The following is an 18,536-nucleotide window of genomic DNA, read 5'->3' as shown; positions in this document are numbered from 1 at the left end:
CAATAATGCCCAAACACTTCTAATGTGCTCTCACCTTCCCCCTATATGCACAGACCCTTTCCTAACCCTCACATCAATCCCTTCACTGTTGCAACTGAACCACCTACCCATGTGTAACACTCATTGGGCAACATGTATTACGCTTGTTGCACAAGGTGGGCCAACAATAACTGTGATACGCCTCTATGCACCATTGGGGATGGGCACAAAAGTGATCATACACAACATATGGGACATGTCTTTGATTATCATCTGTGCTGCTGTACAAGTAGCTTCCATATCACCATGTAGCAAGGTTGCCTGTGTAGTTGGTATGGGTGGTGTCGTGCACAAAGGGACACCTTCATGCATAACATCAGCTACAAGTAGTCTCACTGTCTCACTAGGGGCCCATATTCAAAACCCCTTTCTGCAACATTAGCATCATATCGATTGATGCCAATGTGAACTCAAGTTGCCCATTGCACTTGTGCTACATTGACAAAGTCACAAAATACATGCATAAATACACTTTGTACATCCATGCACCACAATATGCCTGTGCCGGATATGATGTATGCAAGGCAAAATTTCTTACACAGGGAGGGAAGAACAAATGGGGAAGACAATCCATGAAGATTGCGCTGTGCTATCTGTCAACCTTATTTGTGAGGCCTGCCAAAGGCAGATGATTCAGTGAGCATCGTAAGCAATGGACCTCCTAATGCTTTGCTGCACTAGTGTCATTATTTATGGTGCTAATGCAGTAAAGCACCATTATAGTGACAAAACACATGAGGCTACTCTGGAAATGTCCACCATGGTGATCAGTAATGTAAATAAAGTGCTTCCATGGTGTTGATCCATAGCAAGGGTGCTGCAAGGAAAATTGTGGTTTGGGATCAGTGCACCAAATACACAGAAAGTTTCCCCTATGTGTGATGCACAATGCAACGCACAATGAACAACTGAAATATTAGGAAATACAAACTTGTCACACACACACTTCCAACACCACCCTTGAGTTCTTGGACTACACTGAACCAAATCCATATGTGCATATTTTCAAGCCATCAGAAGCTGGGTGGGTTACACATGTGTTGCATGGGAAGATCCCAACTATACACATGGAATGCCTACTACATGCACTCTCAGGTGCAAGAGGGGCACATGAGAATTAGGCCAGTATAAGGTATGCAAGGTGCCTCACCTTGGCATGTTAATAATGATCTACTACTATCCACAACTGTAGTGTAAGATAAAAGTAATATGTATTGATAGACACTATGATGTCTGTGTCTGGATACTGTGGCACATATTTACCCATTAAGGAAGAAAGAGCAAGTGCAGCAGCTCAGCTTACTGTGCAGCATCATTTCAAATGTGCAGTGATGTGTAGTTGTCACAGAAAGTCAATGCATCCCTCTATTAACCTTGGTAATGGCAAAAGATATGACGGACAACACCAACTTTGCCTCACAAATTGCATGGTGTAGGGGTGCCCCTCTTGCCGGTCCTAATGTAAATGTGCAGGAAGGTACACATCCTTCAAATTCAAATAACAGGAATGCTGTCTGTCATTTACAGTGATTGATAATGATTGCAACACACATTGAAAATAGTCCACAATAGGATGACAACAATTTTAGCCCTTAGTACCACAGCTGCAATGCCACCTCTGATGTGGTGTCCCACCATGATGCACCCACACATCGACAAGCCTCAAAATGTATCCGTTCCTCATGCCACCCCACGTATGTTGTCAGAGTAATGGAAGTGGGTGGGCTGTACACATGCATGCTCCTAGCCTCTTTGAGTCATATGTTCAGCATCCTGCACCACATAACGTAATGATGAACCACATTGTGCATGTGTGCAAACAGGAAGGTCTATCTTGCAGCAAAACAATACTCAGTCCAGAAATATAGGCATCTTTGCAGCTATGCAGCAAGGACACCTTTTATGCATTAATGAGTGTTGCTCTGCAGGAAGGGAGAAATTTCTGTTTACACACATACACACAAGGTGGTTGAATCTCACAATGGGTTGTGTAGGATGCTGGACACATGTCTCAAAGTGGCTAGGGGGATGCATGTGGACATCTCACACCCTTCCATCACTCTAACAACAGGGTGGCAGAGGAGTCAGTTACTTACTCAAATTTCAGTAAAACCAAATGCAAAATATTCTGTACATCTCCATTTGGGGTGTGTTCACAAATCCATAACAACCCCCATGGCATGCATATGTAACACAATCAAATCAATTAAAGTGGTACAGATGAAGAAGGCCATTATAAGTCAAGCAAGGTGGGTGTAACACACTGAGAAATGTGGACTGACACATTGTGCCAATGGTGACTCCAAATAAATGATGCTTAGGTGGCATAGTGTGCCACTAGGGGCCTATAAATGTGTGCCTTGATGTGTGGGTCAGAACCATGTCACTAAGTCACCAGTAGCAAGTAAATGATGACTCATGTCAACAGCCTCTACAGTCCAAGATTGACATTTCACTATCCTATTACATAGAATGAAGCCTTACCTCCTGCAGAGCTCCCTGTCCTGGATTTTTCAGATGATCTGAATGACCAGATGCCAACCATCAGTGCTGACACTCTCCAGGATATCCTGGGTTCCTTCCAGACACCTTCCTCAGTCACAGGGAGGGCACACAGCGTTGCAGGGTCTCCATGTGAACCACCCAACAACCAACACACAAGACCAACCAGCACAGACACAGCCCTGGACTCTGAGGACCCAGACATTACCTTCCAGAAGACAGCGGTAGGAGTCCAGCAGGAGCTGGCACAGCAGGTGCGGGTGGGGATGGAGACCATAGCCGGCAGCCTAGAGGGAGTGCAGAGGTCCCTTAGTTTGAATAAGGACAGCTCTTCTGCACCCACTCTCCGCTACATGGACTCCAGCAGTCCCTGGCTGGCATAGCTGCTGTCCTGAGGCAGAGGCTGGAATAATTGCCCTCCCAAATTAGTAGTAGGATGTGGGCTATCCAAAATGTCCTGGGGCTCATGCAGCGGAATCTTGCCTCTCTCCTTTAAAACATAGCTGCCTACCACTGTGATGTAGCTGCTGTGTTGCAAAACCAGCAGTTCCTCCTTGCAGCAGAGATGCCTTTTGCTTTCCCACAAATGGCAGCTGCCAGGACCTTTGATTCCACATCTCTATCCCCAGACATGTGTGTGCCCCCTCAACTTCAACAGCACCACCCATGGAACAGAAGACACCACATACATCAGAGGATGAAGATGTGGAAGGAACACCAGAAAAAACACCCGGTAGCTACAGTCTGTGGCACATGGACAGTCTCTTTTTAGGTCATACCAGTGTGGTGACAGCTGGCAATGTGCCCCCTTCACTCTACCATAGTTGACTTATCATGAATGGACTGTCATAGTCTCAATTGCTACCTATTGTCAATTTGGACACCTCACTGATGCACACCCCTCCTACACATGTCTCATGACATGTTCCTCCCCCTTGGACTCTGACTGGACATACAGTGGCTCGGGATCTCTCATGGGGGTCAATGAACTGTACATTGTACATCATCTGAAACAAAAATAGAACATGTAAATAAATTACCATATTTACATATGTTCTGCTTTTCTTCAGTAATCCATCAACTGTTTCAAATGTACGCATTGTGTGAAGCTATGACAATGAGAACTGAATAAAAGGACATGTGTGACTTTCTGTCAGACACAAAGCCACACACACAAAATCAAACATGATTAAGGTGACTGATATCATTGTGGACTCCCCCAACATTTCTGAGTCTTACAAGAATGTATCAAACAGGTACCATGCAAATTTGCACATGGCATCTTTGGTTCTTAACACAAGTGTCTGGAAATATCCCTGATGACTGCACCAGTACAACATGATTGTGACCACAAAAATAAGCATATGTAAGGGGCAGCCATTAGTGTGCCAGTATCCATTCCCTAACTGAGTTGGAGTGCAAAGTTCTAAACCTTTGAACAATGAATGCTACATCACTTACCCAAAACAATAGATGTGGTCTGATTACCTGTCTTAGAATTTGTATTAATGCACAATCAGACTGCCAGGAACTGTGCAGAATAGTATATTGAGTAGCTGATGGACAGGTCCTTGGTCATAGGGGATGCACATAGTCCAACATGTAAATCAATACTGAATGCACACCCAAAGGTATTTGTCTAATGTGACCAGTGCAGACATGATAACACCCAGACATTCAATCTTCATGGACACCATATTGTAGGAAACTAACAACATTTATTGATAATAACATTTTCTAAGTATCAAAATCCTAAACTACACACTAACCTTCACTAACCTAACCTATACTAAATAATCTTAACATGTCCCTACAGTTAACTATCCTTATTTAAACTTATCTTATACATGTAACGCCACACAATAAACATTGGCCCTCCACCCTCCCTTAAGAGACTATAGACGAGAAGGACAACATGAACTAAAGCTAAACATAGACTAACTAAACTTATTGCCTAAACGAATATATATTTTTTTGTATTTTTATTTTTTTAATTTTTTTATTAACATATACCCTTAAACATTAACCCCCAAAACTTAAAGGATTCCTAAATCCCATCCCTCCTAGCTATACCAACTATGTCCTAAACCTAACCTACTCTATGCTAACTGACCTATGCCTACCCATGTAAAACCCACTAAAACTATTTACAATAAAAACTAGGGGAAACGGAAGGTACTGGGAAGAGAAAAGGCTCCAAAGTCAGTGCCTCCTCAGCTTCTTTTTGATGTACTTCAAAATTTTGTAATTCCTCTCATTAGCCTCCTCCAGTTTGGCCAACCTCAGCTTGATCTCGGCCATGTCCTTGCGCATTTCGTCCTCAAATTTGGAGGCAGTGGAAGCTGGTCCTGGCTTTGGCTGGGATGCTGTTGTGCAAGAAGCCATTGATGTTGAGGGGATGGAACCTGCATACCCACCCCTGACCCTATGTGTTGAGGTTCCACTTATTTTTGTGCTTTTGGCAGGCTGTTGGGTTGGTCCTCCATGAGGAAATGTCTGCCACGACCCCGATGATTTCTCTCGTCTGCATCACCTGGCCATCCTGCCATACCCTCTCTGGACCTCACAGATGTGCCTAAATCTCTCAGCCCTTTTCTCAAAGGCACGCTTCTGTGCTGGAGTCATTGAGGCCACTAAAACATGAAGGGAACATGTCATCAAAAACTGCGTTGGGCAGAGGAAGAACAAGCATGCAGTGGATACAGCATCTTAAGATCACACATGTTATCCACCAGATCTCATAAAACAACGTCAAGCCCAAAGTCTTTACCAATCTACCTCCCAAGCATTTACAATATATTGTTCATTTTACAGGGATACCAGCTATCCAATGTTGCACACTATCTGTGCACAAGCTTGTAACATCTCCAAAGTACCGGGTAAACACTCACCATGCACATCTCATACACACGTGATGTGACCACGCTCGCTCGCACTCATGATGGGTAGATCATGTAGGCTGATCTGCACACATCTTATTTACCACAGTCCATAGACATGTACTGCAATCATCAGAAGAAGAGCTGAAATTTCAATGTGTACTCAACTAACTGTTGGCCTTCTCAAAAAGCTCCTTGCGTGGCTAGTGTATTACTTCATTTCTGACAAGTAGCGAAGCTCCGGTGGTGTCTCATTGATAAGCCGCTTGGAGACCTTGACACATGGACCTAAATTGTACAATGTCCAGAGTAACTTTATACTACGTGTGACACACAGTGCAGTAACGTGCTGTGACAAATATGTTGCCAACATCCATACATTTCTGGAACCCAGCACCTCTGACACATATCTTGAATGACATCACTGTGTTTGTGGACATATTTACCTTTACCAAAGTCTCACAAATCCATTGCAGCACACGTTAGCACCTGTGCATAATTTTGTATTATTCCACATCCTCAACATAACATCAGACATACTCTCGATACCCAAGGATAGAATATGGTGTCTTAATTGACACACATGCCATTTTAACATGCACACATCTTACTACCTCACACACAACCCTTGATCTACACATTTGACATACAAGGTAATACTTACTGGCTGCATCAGGGTCTTCAAATTGTGAAACCTCCCCAGTAGTGTAGGGTGCTGGTCCACCTGCAAGACATGACAGGAAAACATAGCTTTCTGATTATTGAACAAAGAAAAGCATGGACAACTGTTACACATTCCACTTGTTAAGCTTATTGACCTAGTTAACTTAGGTTTAGAAATGACCGACTGGCATATAACTTGTCATTTAGACAGAAATTGGTAGCCCACAAAAACATGTACAGATATGGGATTCACCCATACGTGCATGTCTCAAATACATACGTAACAATTTCTTGGGGACAGGACACTGTCCAGCAGTTTAGGACTTTGTTGTCCATCTATGTGAAAATGGAGCATCAACTCAGATGCTCCACTGTTTCTGCTGCCTCCTACCACCACATAACTCCACCATGTGTGTGCCGTATTTGACATACGGTGCACCATGGCACATGTTAGGACACTAACGTTGTGAACTATGACATTATGGTGGCACTTTACATGCTTTGCACCATACATGAAGGTGCCAAACCTGCTAAGTGAAATTAGGCACATTGTAAACATTGGGAGTGTCATTTTAGCAACCTGCCTTAGGCTCACATTTAAGTTAACTCCAAAAACAGCGGAGTGGAATCTAGTATATTTCACTGCTCAATTTTTGTGTGCCTCCTGCTGCCGGAACACCCCCATGCATTCATCATGCCTGGTGCAGGCATCATGGCACTCATTCCAACCCTGGCGGTCGGTGTTAAAGCAGCGGCCAACCCGCCAACAGGCAGGCGGTAAAAAAAATGGAATTCTGACCCTGGCGGGAACCGCCAACACAGCCCGCCACTTTAACACTCCGACAGCCACGGCGGGACAAACAAACAGCGCGGCGGTCACCGCCAACAGACAGGCGGCAGACAATGTACCGCCCACACCATCACGACCCACCAATCCGCCACGTTTTCCGGTGCGGGAGCCCCGCTGATAAAAACACGGCGGAAACAGACTACGAACGGGAAAACGCTCACCTCTATACACTCCACGAGGAATCTGGACAGCATGGAACCCGAATTAAACATCCTACCAGCTATTGTCCTCCTGCTCCTCTACCAGGAGCACGAACGCCGGCGCAGACGACAACGGTGAGTACTGCACCTACGACACAGGGGAGGGGGGGAGGAGAAAAGATTACGGGCACACACATACGCGACACACCCACCCCCCCAACCCCCCCAAATCCCTACACACCAATGCAGAGCAACAAGTCAGAGTGACACCCCCCAAACCCCCCGGAAGAATGCAAAGACAAACTAAATTGATCCTTAAAATTGAAGTATATTATAGCATATTTGAAGTTAAGTGAAATATGAAATATCTAAATAAAATATATTACAACATGAACAATATATACATAGCCCAAAAGTCCGGCACATATTGGCTACCTTCCATTGTACGTGGGCCAATGTGCATAAACACATGGGCAAAGCCCACACATGAGACCCGATTCCATTGGAGAGAACACTGCTGGGGCATCAGATAATAAAACTACAGGCACCTCAGGGGGAAGGGAAGGGGGGGCACCTCAGCCACATGAGTCCACGACGCCAGATCCACAAGGGGCCTCCATGCCCACTGTACCATCCTGGGGAGTGCAAAGCCACAGTCTCTCAAGTCTCTACAGTGGGTGGATTGCCCACTGTACCATCCTGGGGAGTGCAAAGCCACAGTCTCGCAAGTCTCTACAGTGGGTGGATTGCCCACTGTACCATCCTGGGGAGTGCAAAGCCACAGTCTCTCAAGTCTCTACAGTGGGTGGGTTGACCACTGTCACATCCTGGGAAGTGCAAAGCCACAGTCCATCAGGTGGATTACAGACTCCACTGGTTATGGAGGAGGCATGTTGGCCAGAGTGCTTCGTGAAGCCCTGCCCGACACAGATCCGGCCCTGCCAATGGGCCAGCGGTGCTTGAGATGAAGGGCCCAGCGGAGCGGTGCTTGACAGGAAGGGCCCATCGGAGCAGTTCAGAGACGGCGGTGCCCAGCGGAGCGGTGTTTGAGATGAAGGGCCCAGCGGAGCGGTGGTTGACAGGAAGGGCCCAGCGGAGCAGTTCAGAGACGGCGGTGCCCAGCGGAGCGGTGCTTGAGATGAAGGGCCCAGCGGAGCGGTGCTTGAGATGAAGGGCCCAGCGGAGCGGTGCTTGAGATGAAGGGCCCAGCGGAGCGGTGCTTGACAGGAAGGGCCCTGTTCAGCGGTGCTTGTCACGGCGGGGCCCTGTTTAGCGGTGCTTGTCACGGCGGGGCCCTGTTCAGCGGTGCTTGTCACGGCGGGGCCCTGTTCAGCGGTGGTTGTCTTGTGTTCCTGGGGAACCGGATCTGGCCAATAATTCCAGCTCAGTCGCCATCCGACCTTTCGCTAGCGGGGCCCTCCTGTGCTGGAGTCCTGGGCCCGTGGGTGTCCTCTGTCACACCCGAAATGGGGCTGGTGGGGCCCTCCTGGGCAGCTCGCCTGCTGCCGGACTTGTCCGCCCTGCTGCCCTTGCCCTCCTTCGCCGAATCTCTGGGGCCCTTGCCTCCCTTTGTGGATGTGCCAGGTGACGGTGCAAGGGTAGTGTCATTGGGGGCAGCCGTCTCAGGCCTGTCGCGCCGGCCCTTCCCTTTTTTGGTTCTTTTCCCAGGGGGTGGGCTGGCTGTCCCCTTGCTGCTGGCCGCTGTTCCGGCCCTAGGTGCTGGTGGACTCCAATAGCCCTGAACTATGATCCTAGTAGGTGCAGGGCTTGTGGTGGCTGAGGTGCTGTTTGGACTCTTACGAGATGGAGGGGGTGGGTCAGGTTATGCAAAGAGGTTAATTTTGGAGAGGAAAAACTTTTTAAGAGCAATGGGAAGGGTAGGTGCAGTGGGTATGGGAGTGGAGGAAGAGGATGTGGTTGTAGGAGAGTTAAGTGTGGTGTCTTTGGGTGCAGATGCTTGTGACGGAGGCTGTCGTGAGGTGGATGGCTGCTGGGTGGGTGGGTGGCTGCGTTTGTGTGGTTTGGAAGAGGGGGTGACAGACACACTGGGAGAGGACACAGGGGACGTGTAAATGGCAGTGGGGGTGGTGACTGCACGTGTGCGGAGTGTTCTGGTGGGTGTGCTGGTGATGGACGTACTGGCTGATGGTGGTGTGCATGCATGTGTGAGTGGAGACGTCACAGGGAGGGAGGAGGGAGACGAGGAGGAGGGGGACACAGAGGAGGCAGTGGCTGTTGGCATCTCTGCATGTGGATGTTGCTTGTGTGAATGCTTGTGTGATCTGTGGTGCTTATGTCTGGATGAGCTGCCCTTGGGTGTTGATGTGTGTGCAGGCTGGTCTGTAGGTGTGTCTGGGATAGGCAGAGGAACAGGGGAGTGGGACTGGGTGGAGGGAGTTGGAGGAGGGAGGCTGGAGACAGGGACAATGGCTGCCGTCAGTGCTGAGGCCAGAGCGTTGAATGATCGCTGATGGGCAGCCTGACCCGAATGAATGCCCTCCAGGTATGCATTGCTCCGATGCACCTCCCTTTCCACCCCCTGGATGGCATTCAAAAGGGTAGACTGCCCAACAATGAGCGTCTGGAGGAGGTCAATTATCTCCGCACTGAGGGCAGCAGGGGTAACTGGGGCAGGGCCTGAGGTGCCTGGGGCGAAGGTGATGCCCGGCTTCCTGGCCGAGCGGGCACGGGGCGAACGCTGAGGGGCTGCTGGGAGGGCGGAGCTGGTGCGCTGGGTGGCGGCTGTACCTGTTGTTGCGGTGGGCACGGATGTTGCCGCCACCACAAGGGAGCTCCCTTCCGAGGACGTGTCGGTGTCGCTGACGTCTCCACGGGTCCCCGTTGTGGTGCTCCCCTCGCCCTCCGTCTCACTGGTGAACTCGGAGTCGGTTGCAGGGCCCTCCGGGGCCATGTGAGATGCAGCTCCCTCGTGCGCCGATGCCACTTCTCCTCCGCCTGATGATGCTAATGCACACATGAACAGGAAAACCAAAAAAAAGGGGGGGGGGGAGAAGAAAGAAAGACATGTTGAGTGCATGCATTGGCGGCACCGTTGGCGGAGAGGACAGACACAGAAGCCCCCTGGACTACGCCGCGCACTCGGGGTACACTACTCAATTATTGTGACTTGGCCTACAAGTCTATGGAGGACAACTGCACACATAGGTGAGCCCGGGCCATGGATAGCTGTACTTAGCACCCTACAGAGGTGGGGGGCGGGGCACAGGGCCATGCCTAATGGAGGGGCCTAGCCTACAGAAACCGCCCTGGCTTAGAGATAGCCACAGCCCTCCTCTACCACCCAGACACCTCCACTGTGCGCTAACATAGCAGAATGTGCTGAGACTCACCCCCTTGTGTCTGCTGTGATGTTATCACGCGCCCATCCAAATCGGGGTAGGCCACCGCCAGGATCCGGGACATCAGGGGGGTCAATTGCCGTGTGGCACCCCTCCTAGGTTGGGAGGCCATCCCCAGCAGAGCCTCGGCGGTCTTTCTGCTCCCGCGGCGGATGTCCTCCTACCTCTTGCGGCAGTGGGTGCCCCGTCTGTTGTGGACCCCCAGGGCCTGGACGTCCTTGGCGATGGCACGCCAAATGTCGATCTTCTGATGGGCGCTGACCTATGTGACATGGACAGGGTGGGAAAAGAAATATCATCACTTTTCTGCATGGTCGATGTGAGTGCCCCCCCCTCCCCAACCTTGCCATGTGGCACATGCTCTCATCTGTCGTGCATTGCATTCCTCATTCGCTCCCCTCCCCACCATCTTACATCCACCCCACTCAACACAGGCATAGCCCATACAACGTGCTCCCTGTGTACTTACCTGTTGGTCTGGAGGACCGTAGAGTAGCGCATAGTGGGGGAGGACCACATCAACAAGTTTCTCCAATTCCTCAGATGTGAAGGCAGGGGCCCTTTCCCCAGTCGCAGCAGCCATTGTCCCTTCCAGACCGAGGTCACAGCAGCACTTGCAGTATAGGTCCTCTCCTGTGGATGATCAGGTCTCGAGTGATTAAGCAGATAGAAAATGGCGGTCACGCCCGCGGCAGTGCGTACCGCGGCGGTGCGTACCGCGTCTGCCGGCGCACATCGTCATTGGCTCCTGAGATCCATAGGGTTAAATGTTAACCATGCTGCTTTGCGCCGCGGTCTTCGACCGCCTACCGCCACGGTGTGCCACGCCAGCGCATTGACCTCACATCCCATTGTCACACTTCACAGGTCAGGCAGCCGCCATTTCAAGGGCCCACATGGCTTGATTTCTACAGCGTCACACAGGCCTAGGCCTTGCATTGCCAATCATACAAGCCATTCAATGCATAGCGAATCGTGTACTGTGCAAGCTGTGGTTACGTACCTGTGGGTTGCTTGACTCTGTGCTCCATGTTGTCCTTCCTAGGCACCGTCCGCTGGGACTTGCGAGGAGATGGAGGAATCCTCCCGTGTACAGACCGCTGGTGGACCTGTCGACAATGGAAGAAAGACATGTCATACTGACATACAGGCTTGACAGAGCCACTATACAGGAACTGTGTGCCCAGCTGGAGCCAGACCTGATGTCCCCCATTCGCCAACCCACAGGGATTCCCCCTCTGGTGCAGGTTCTGTCAGTACTCCATTTTTTGGCAAGTGGATCATTCCAAACAACAGTGGTCATATCATCAGGGATGTCTCAGCCTATGTTTTCTAAGGTTTTGTCCAGAGTGTTGTCTGCCCTGATGAAATACATGCGGAGCTACATTGTTTTCCCTGAGGTGGGCGATTTGGCTACAGTGAAGGGTGATTTCTATGTCCTTGGACATATCCCCAACATCATTGGTGCCATTGATGGGACTCATGTGGCTTTGGTTCCCCCCAGTGAAAGTGAGCAGGTGTACAGGAACAGAAAAAGTTATCATTCGATGAATGTCCAGGTGTTCTGTTTGGCTGACCAGTACATCTCCCATGTAAATGCCAAGTTCCCTGGGTCAGTGCATGACGCGTACATCATGCGAAATAGCAGCATCCCTTATGTGATGGAACAGCTACAGAGACACCGTGTGTGGCTAATAGGTGACTCTGGTTACCCCAACCTGTCGTGGCTACTTACCCCAGTGAGGAATCCCAGGACAAGGGCAGAGGAACGCTACAATGAGGCCCATGGGCGAACTAGGAGGATTATAGAAAGAACCTTCGGCCTCCTGAAGGCCAGGTTTAGGTGCCTGCATATGACAGGTGGATCCCTAATGTACTCACCAAAGAAGGTGTGCCATATCATCGTGGCCTGCTGTATGCTTCACAACCTGGCTTTGTGACGCCAGGTGCCTTTCCTTCAGGAGGATGGTCCAGATGGTGGTGTTGTAGCAGCTGTGGAGCCTGTGGAGAGTGAAGAGGAGGAAGACGACGGGGACGACACAGACAACAGGGACACAGTGATAACAACAGTATTTTCAGTAGCACACAGGTACGAATCAACCACGCCATTTTACATTTACTTAAAGTCTCCTGCCTCTCTACTGTCTGAGTTTCCCCCCAGTTCCTGTTAACTGAGTTGTGACTTTCCCTTCCATTTTCAGAGCTGTGGGCCCCACTGCGTGACCTCTGCTTTGTTTGCCCATGGACTACAGCTGTGTGACAGTGGTATGTTGTCATCACAATGTGACTGAACATTATTGCACCGTTATGTCTAATACATTTGTTCAAAATACAAGCAGACTCCAGATTTTTAAGTGCAATAAGTGATTTTATTAAAGTGCTACATTTAGGAGCATGATTGTAAAACGGTGATGGGTAATGGTGGAGTAATGTCCATGGCAGAGTCCAGTTTTCAGTCTCACAGGTGCATTGTCCATATGCCTGTGGAAGGATGGAGCAGGGGCAGTTCAAGGTTGGACAGGGTGACAATGTGGGACAGTGGGATGACATCAGGGGGTATCCTTTGCTGGCGGGGGTCTTGGCATCCTACTCTGTCTTCTTGTGAGATCTCAGGTGCCGCTTGCGGGGTGGTTCTTCTTCTGCAGGAGGTGGGGTTCTGGTGGCCTGTCGTTGTGTGGGGGCCTCCTGTCCACTAGCGCCGGCGGAGGTGGTAGGCTGTTCCTGGTCCAGGCTAGTGACAGGGGCCCTTTGTGGTGCCACATGGTCCCGCAATGTGGTGACTATCTGGTTAAGGGCCACGACGATGGTCCCCATTGTGGAACTAATGTTCCTCAGTTCCTCTCTGAACCCCATGTACTGTTCCTCCTGCAGTACCTGGATCTCCTGGAACCTGGCCAGTACCGTAGCCATCGTCTCCTGGGAGCGGTGGTATGCTCCCATGATGGAGGAGAGGGCCTCTTGGAGAGTCGGTTCCCTGGGCCTGTCCCCCCTGTCGCACAGCAGCCCTCCCAGTTCCCCTGTTTCCCTGGGCCTCTGTCCCCTGGACGGTGTGCCCACTACCACTGCACCCAGGTCCCTGTTGTTGTTGGGGTGGTGGGTCAACCTGGGTGCCCTGTAGTGGTGGACACACCGCTGATTGACGTGTCCTGGAGACAGAGGCATGGGCCCGCTGGGTGGGAGCTGTGCTGGTGTTCCCAGAGGGGGTTAGGTCTGGTGTAGCCTGTGGCTGTCTGTGGGGAACCGACTGTCCCGAGGTCCCCGATGGGCCGGGCTGGTCATCTGGGTCCAGGGAGACAGAGCTGCTGTCATCACTGGGGGCCTCTTCTGGGGGTGGGATGGACATCTCTGGACCCTCCGTGGCGGTGTGGTGGCGTTCGGGTCCTGCAGGGGTATAAGAGTATGGTTATTGCTTCTGTGTGTGGCATTTCGTGTAATGGGTGGGTGGCCGTGTACCCCAGTGCTGGCATTCCCTTGTGGGGGCTTTTGTGACAGTGGCTTGTGGGGGTGATGGGTGTGTGCAGTGGGCATGCTTTGGTGATGGGTGTCCATGCTTTGGGGACGCATGCAGGGCTAGGTTTTGGGATGGGTGGGTTGTGATGGTGAGCCATTTGCAAGGAGTTGCTGTGATGGGGGTGGGGGTGAGGGTGGGGGTATGATTTGGCATGCAGGTGGGGTGGGGGGAATGAAGTAGTGGAGATTTGACTTACCAGAGTCCATTCCTCTGCCTACTCCTGCGAGGCCCTCAGGATGCAGGATGTGCAAGACTTCCTCCTCCCATGCTGTGAATTCTGGGGGAGTAGGTGGGGGTCCGCCGCCAGTCTTCTGCACCGCAATGTTGTGCCTTGATACCATGGAACGCACCTTCCCCCATAGGTCGTTCCACTGCTTCCTGATGTCGTCCCGATTGCGTGGATGCTGTCCCACAGCGTTGACCCTGTCCACTATTCTGCTCCATAGCTCCATCTTCCTGGCAATGGTTTTGTGCTGCACCTGTGCCCTGAAGAGCTGGCGCTCTACACGTACTATTTCCTCCACCATGACCCTGAGTTCTGCGTCAGAGAACCTGGGGTGTCTTTGGGGTGCCATGGGGTGGTGTGGATGAGGTGAGGGGTGGTGTATGTGTTGTAGAGTGTGGTGAGTGTGGTGGTGTATGGTGTTTTGTGCGTGGAAAGTGTGTGGGTGATGTTGTGATTTGCCTCTGTGTGATGGTGTACTCTATGCTGTGCTCTCTCTCTCTGTCCTTCACTCGCATTTGTGGTCGTAGGGGTTTGTGGGTGATGTGGGTGTGTGTTTTATATTTAATTGGGTGTGTGGGAGTGGTGTGTGTATGTGTCTCAGGTGTGTGTATTTTGATTTGTCCAATGTGGTAGTGTTTTGTAAAGGTGTGTGTATTTTGAGCACGGCGGTGTGTACCACCAATGGAATACCGCGGTTGAAAGACCGCTGCGGGGATTTGTGGGTCGGAATGGCATGGGCGTATTTCTGTTGGCGTGACGGTGGAGGTTTGGTCATCGCCTGTTTTGCGCTGGCCGTTGGTGTGGCGGACTTTTGTGGATGTTGGGTTTTTGGCGGTTTGCCAGTTGCGGGTCAGAATGACCGTGGTGGTTTACCGCGACCGCGGCGGTGTTATGGCGGTCTTCTGACCGGCGGTAAGCGCCTTTTACCGCCGAGGTCAGAATGACCCCCTATGTGGCCCCAAGGTTTACAAGTGCCACAATGCTTGCATTGCGCATCTTTTGACATATGGTGTGGCAATACTTGCCTCCATCAACCACATTACCTACAAAAACAATGACACTAATGTTGCAGTAGGAGCTGCTAGGTTCTTGTTCTGTCACTCTGCTGATACATGACTCAAGGAACATACACATCCATGACTATCTGTACTCGAGCGTCATGTTTGTCATCACTTAAACATTGCTTTGCACATTTCCGCAGCTGTCAAGCCCATGATGGACATGGGCAGTTGTATCTGCAAAACATGTACCCTTGCACCATTCCACATGTGTGTTTTGTTTTTGGCACTTCAATATGTATATGCGATACACAATGTACAGAGAGAGGAATGTGCAAATTGTCAGCAACCTGTGCATTGCTGACCTCTCATGAATGCAGGTTGGCTGAGACACAGAACTTGCTGTCCTCACCTTTGTCATGACATGCTGAAGTAATCCTTATGTCCTACTGTTATGCAAATGCAAATAAGGGTGTAGCTATGTTTAAGGGGTACTTATCAACAGATCCTCTGACCTGAATAACCAGGTAATCCAGGAGATCCCTCTCACGGGCGATGAGGTCTGCCCACCGGTGCTTCAACTGGTGGTCAGTGCTCTGGACCAAGTAGATGCGTCTGAGCTGGAAAAGCACCTTGCCCCAGAGCAGCCCATAATTACACAACCACCAATGGCCATCATGTTAGGGACGTAGTGGCAGACCAACCAGATGAACCCTTCCAGTTCATACCCAGTCATCCTCTGTGCCCTTCTCTTCCCAGACATGTTGCAGCTTCCCTCCACTGCAACCTAACTACCCCCCAAAAAATTAAAAAAATACTATTCCCCAACTGATCCCACTTACCCCAACAAACGTATCTACCCCAAGACAGACACCTGACAGTACTGACACAATAACGGTACAAAATTTTACAAATACAATGACAATAAATACTAGATGAACAAGACACAGACAGCACACAGCACAAAAAAAAAAACACCACTCCTCACACCAGCACACACCACACAATCTCTCCCAAGCACAGACTACAAGACTGTAAAGTAAAAGTGAAAGTAAGTTCACTTTTCCATGTGTGCAGCAAGGAAGACCTATTACATCTCTTCCTGGGTGTATGCGTCACGTTTTGTGATATACGTCTGTTTTTGTTGTTTTTTACAACACAACGGCCATGTGTGAAATTTTATGTGAAGGCAGACAAGGCAAGACTATTTATTTTAGACGCGCAGGTGCGAGGCATCATTTTTGGTATTTAGGATGTTTGAAGAACTACTGTACACGTTGTTTTTTTAGGCATGACGGGCATGTGTGAATTTAAGAGGGAAGGCTGACAGATTCACATTTCAAGCTACAGATGCAATGCATCTTTGTTGTTTGTATGCTAGGGCAACATATGTATGCATGAGTATTTCACTGTGTACGGGTAACATAGAATTGTGTTTACATATGTTTGTAGGTGTCTGTGTGATGCATGGGAAGACTGATACTGTTTGCAAATGTGCATGTGTATGAAGAGTTTTTCCACATGCATGTTTTCGCATGTGTACAATGTGTGTACTGTGAGTGTACATATGTGATGGAACACATATTGCATGTCCCCCACATTGGTATTTCAGAATTTCCACTGTTCCTTTCACAACATAAGATAGGATGGGCCATGGGCAAAACATGTTCTTGCATATGATACCCTTGATAAATGTTTAGCGAAGGATGCTGTTGCCAGACGTTGTGATTCAATGCAACACATGTAATGTATTGTTCCCCATGCATGCAAATTCTTGGAGATGGTGTGGGGACATGTGTGAGGGTTGTCATGTATGTGACATGTTTATGTGTGAAAAGATATGGTTCATGTACGATAAGTAATGCATACTACAGTGGTGTGTTTGGGAATATGACAACAACCAATTCTCTATTCCAGCATGGAAATATATGTAGCCATTTGTATCAAGGCAGTGTAATTTTATCTGTGTTTACTACGTTTCCCTATGTAGAAACATATATACTGTTCATATACGTTTGTAAGTGAGTATGTGACACATATGCATTTTCATATGTAAATTGTTCTCTTTTGCCCATACGCAAATAGAATGCACCAAGGCTGGTCCACCTAGGTGGGACATATGTGCTAACCATTAGGAATTATGGGGGTCATTCCGACCCTGGCGGTCGGTGTTAAAGCGGCTGCCAACCCGCCAACATGCAGGCGGTCAAAAAAATGGAATTCTGACCCTGGCGGGAACCGCCAACACAGCCCGCCACTTTAACACTCCGACCGCCACAGCGGGGCAAACAAACAGCGTGGCGGTCACCGCCAACAGACAGGTGGCAGACAATGTACCGCCCACCCTATCACGACCCACCAATCCGCCACCTTTTCCGGGGCGGGAGCCCCGCCGATAAAAACACGGCGGAAACAGATCACGAACGGGAAAACGCTCACCTATATACACTCCACGAGGAATCTGGACAGCATGGAACCCGAATTAAACATCCTACCAGCGATTGTCTACCTGCTCCTCTAACCGCCGCAGGAGACAACGGTGAGTACTGCACCTACGACACAGGGGAGGGGGGAGGAGAAAAGATTACGGGCACACACATACGTGACACCCCCTCCCCCCCCCAAATCCCCACACACCAATGCAGAGCAACAAGTCAGATTTACACCCCCCAAACCCCCTGGAATAATTCAAAGACAAAATAAAATGATCATTAAAATCAAAGTATATTAAAGCATATTTGAACTGAAGTGAAATATTAGATTATTAAAACAAATAAATCACAACATGAAGAATATGAACATAGTCCAAAAGTCCGGCACATATTGGCTACATGCCATTGTCCGTGGGCCAATGTGCATAAATACATGGGCAAAGCCCACACACGAAACCCGATTCCATTGGAGAGAACACTGCTGGGGCATCAGATAATAAAACCACAGGCACCTCAGGGGGAAGGGAAGGGGGGGCACCTCAGCCACATGAGTCCACGACACCAGATCCACGAGGGGCCTCCATGCCCACTGTACCATCCTGGGGAGTGCAAAGCCACAGTCTCACAAGTCTCTACAGTGGGTGGATTGCCCACTGTACCATCCTGGGGAGTGCAAAGCCACAGTCTCACAAGTCTCTACAGTGGGTGGATTGCCGACTGTACCATCCTGGGGAGTGCAAAGCCACAGTCTCACAAGTCTTTTCAGTGGGTGGATTGCCCACTGTACCATCCTGGGGAGTGCAAAGCCACAGTCTCACAAGTCTCTACAGTGGGTGGATTGCCCACTGTACCATCCTGGGGAGTGCAAAGCCACAGTCTCACAAGTCTTTTCAGTGGGTGGATTGCCCACTGTACCATCCTGGGGAGTGCAAAGCCA

At 49.7% G+C, this 18,536-nt stretch overlaps 1 protein-coding gene across 1 annotated transcript in view; it reads left to right on the top strand.

Annotated features, from left to right (window-relative positions):
* The window catches only part of SERINC4 (serine incorporator 4), a 251,852-nt gene that overhangs the window by 137,682 nt on the left and 95,634 nt on the right, over positions 1 to 18,536 (top strand). The gene's annotated exons all lie outside the window — the stretch shown is intronic.

This window comes from Pleurodeles waltl, chromosome 3_1, assembly GCF_031143425.1.
Source record: "Pleurodeles waltl isolate 20211129_DDA chromosome 3_1, aPleWal1.hap1.20221129, whole genome shotgun sequence".
Lineage (NCBI taxonomy): Eukaryota > Metazoa > Chordata > Amphibia > Caudata > Salamandridae > Pleurodeles > Pleurodeles waltl.
The sequence above is the reverse complement of the archived record's forward strand: the minus strand, read 5'-3'. Positions and strand labels throughout refer to the sequence as shown.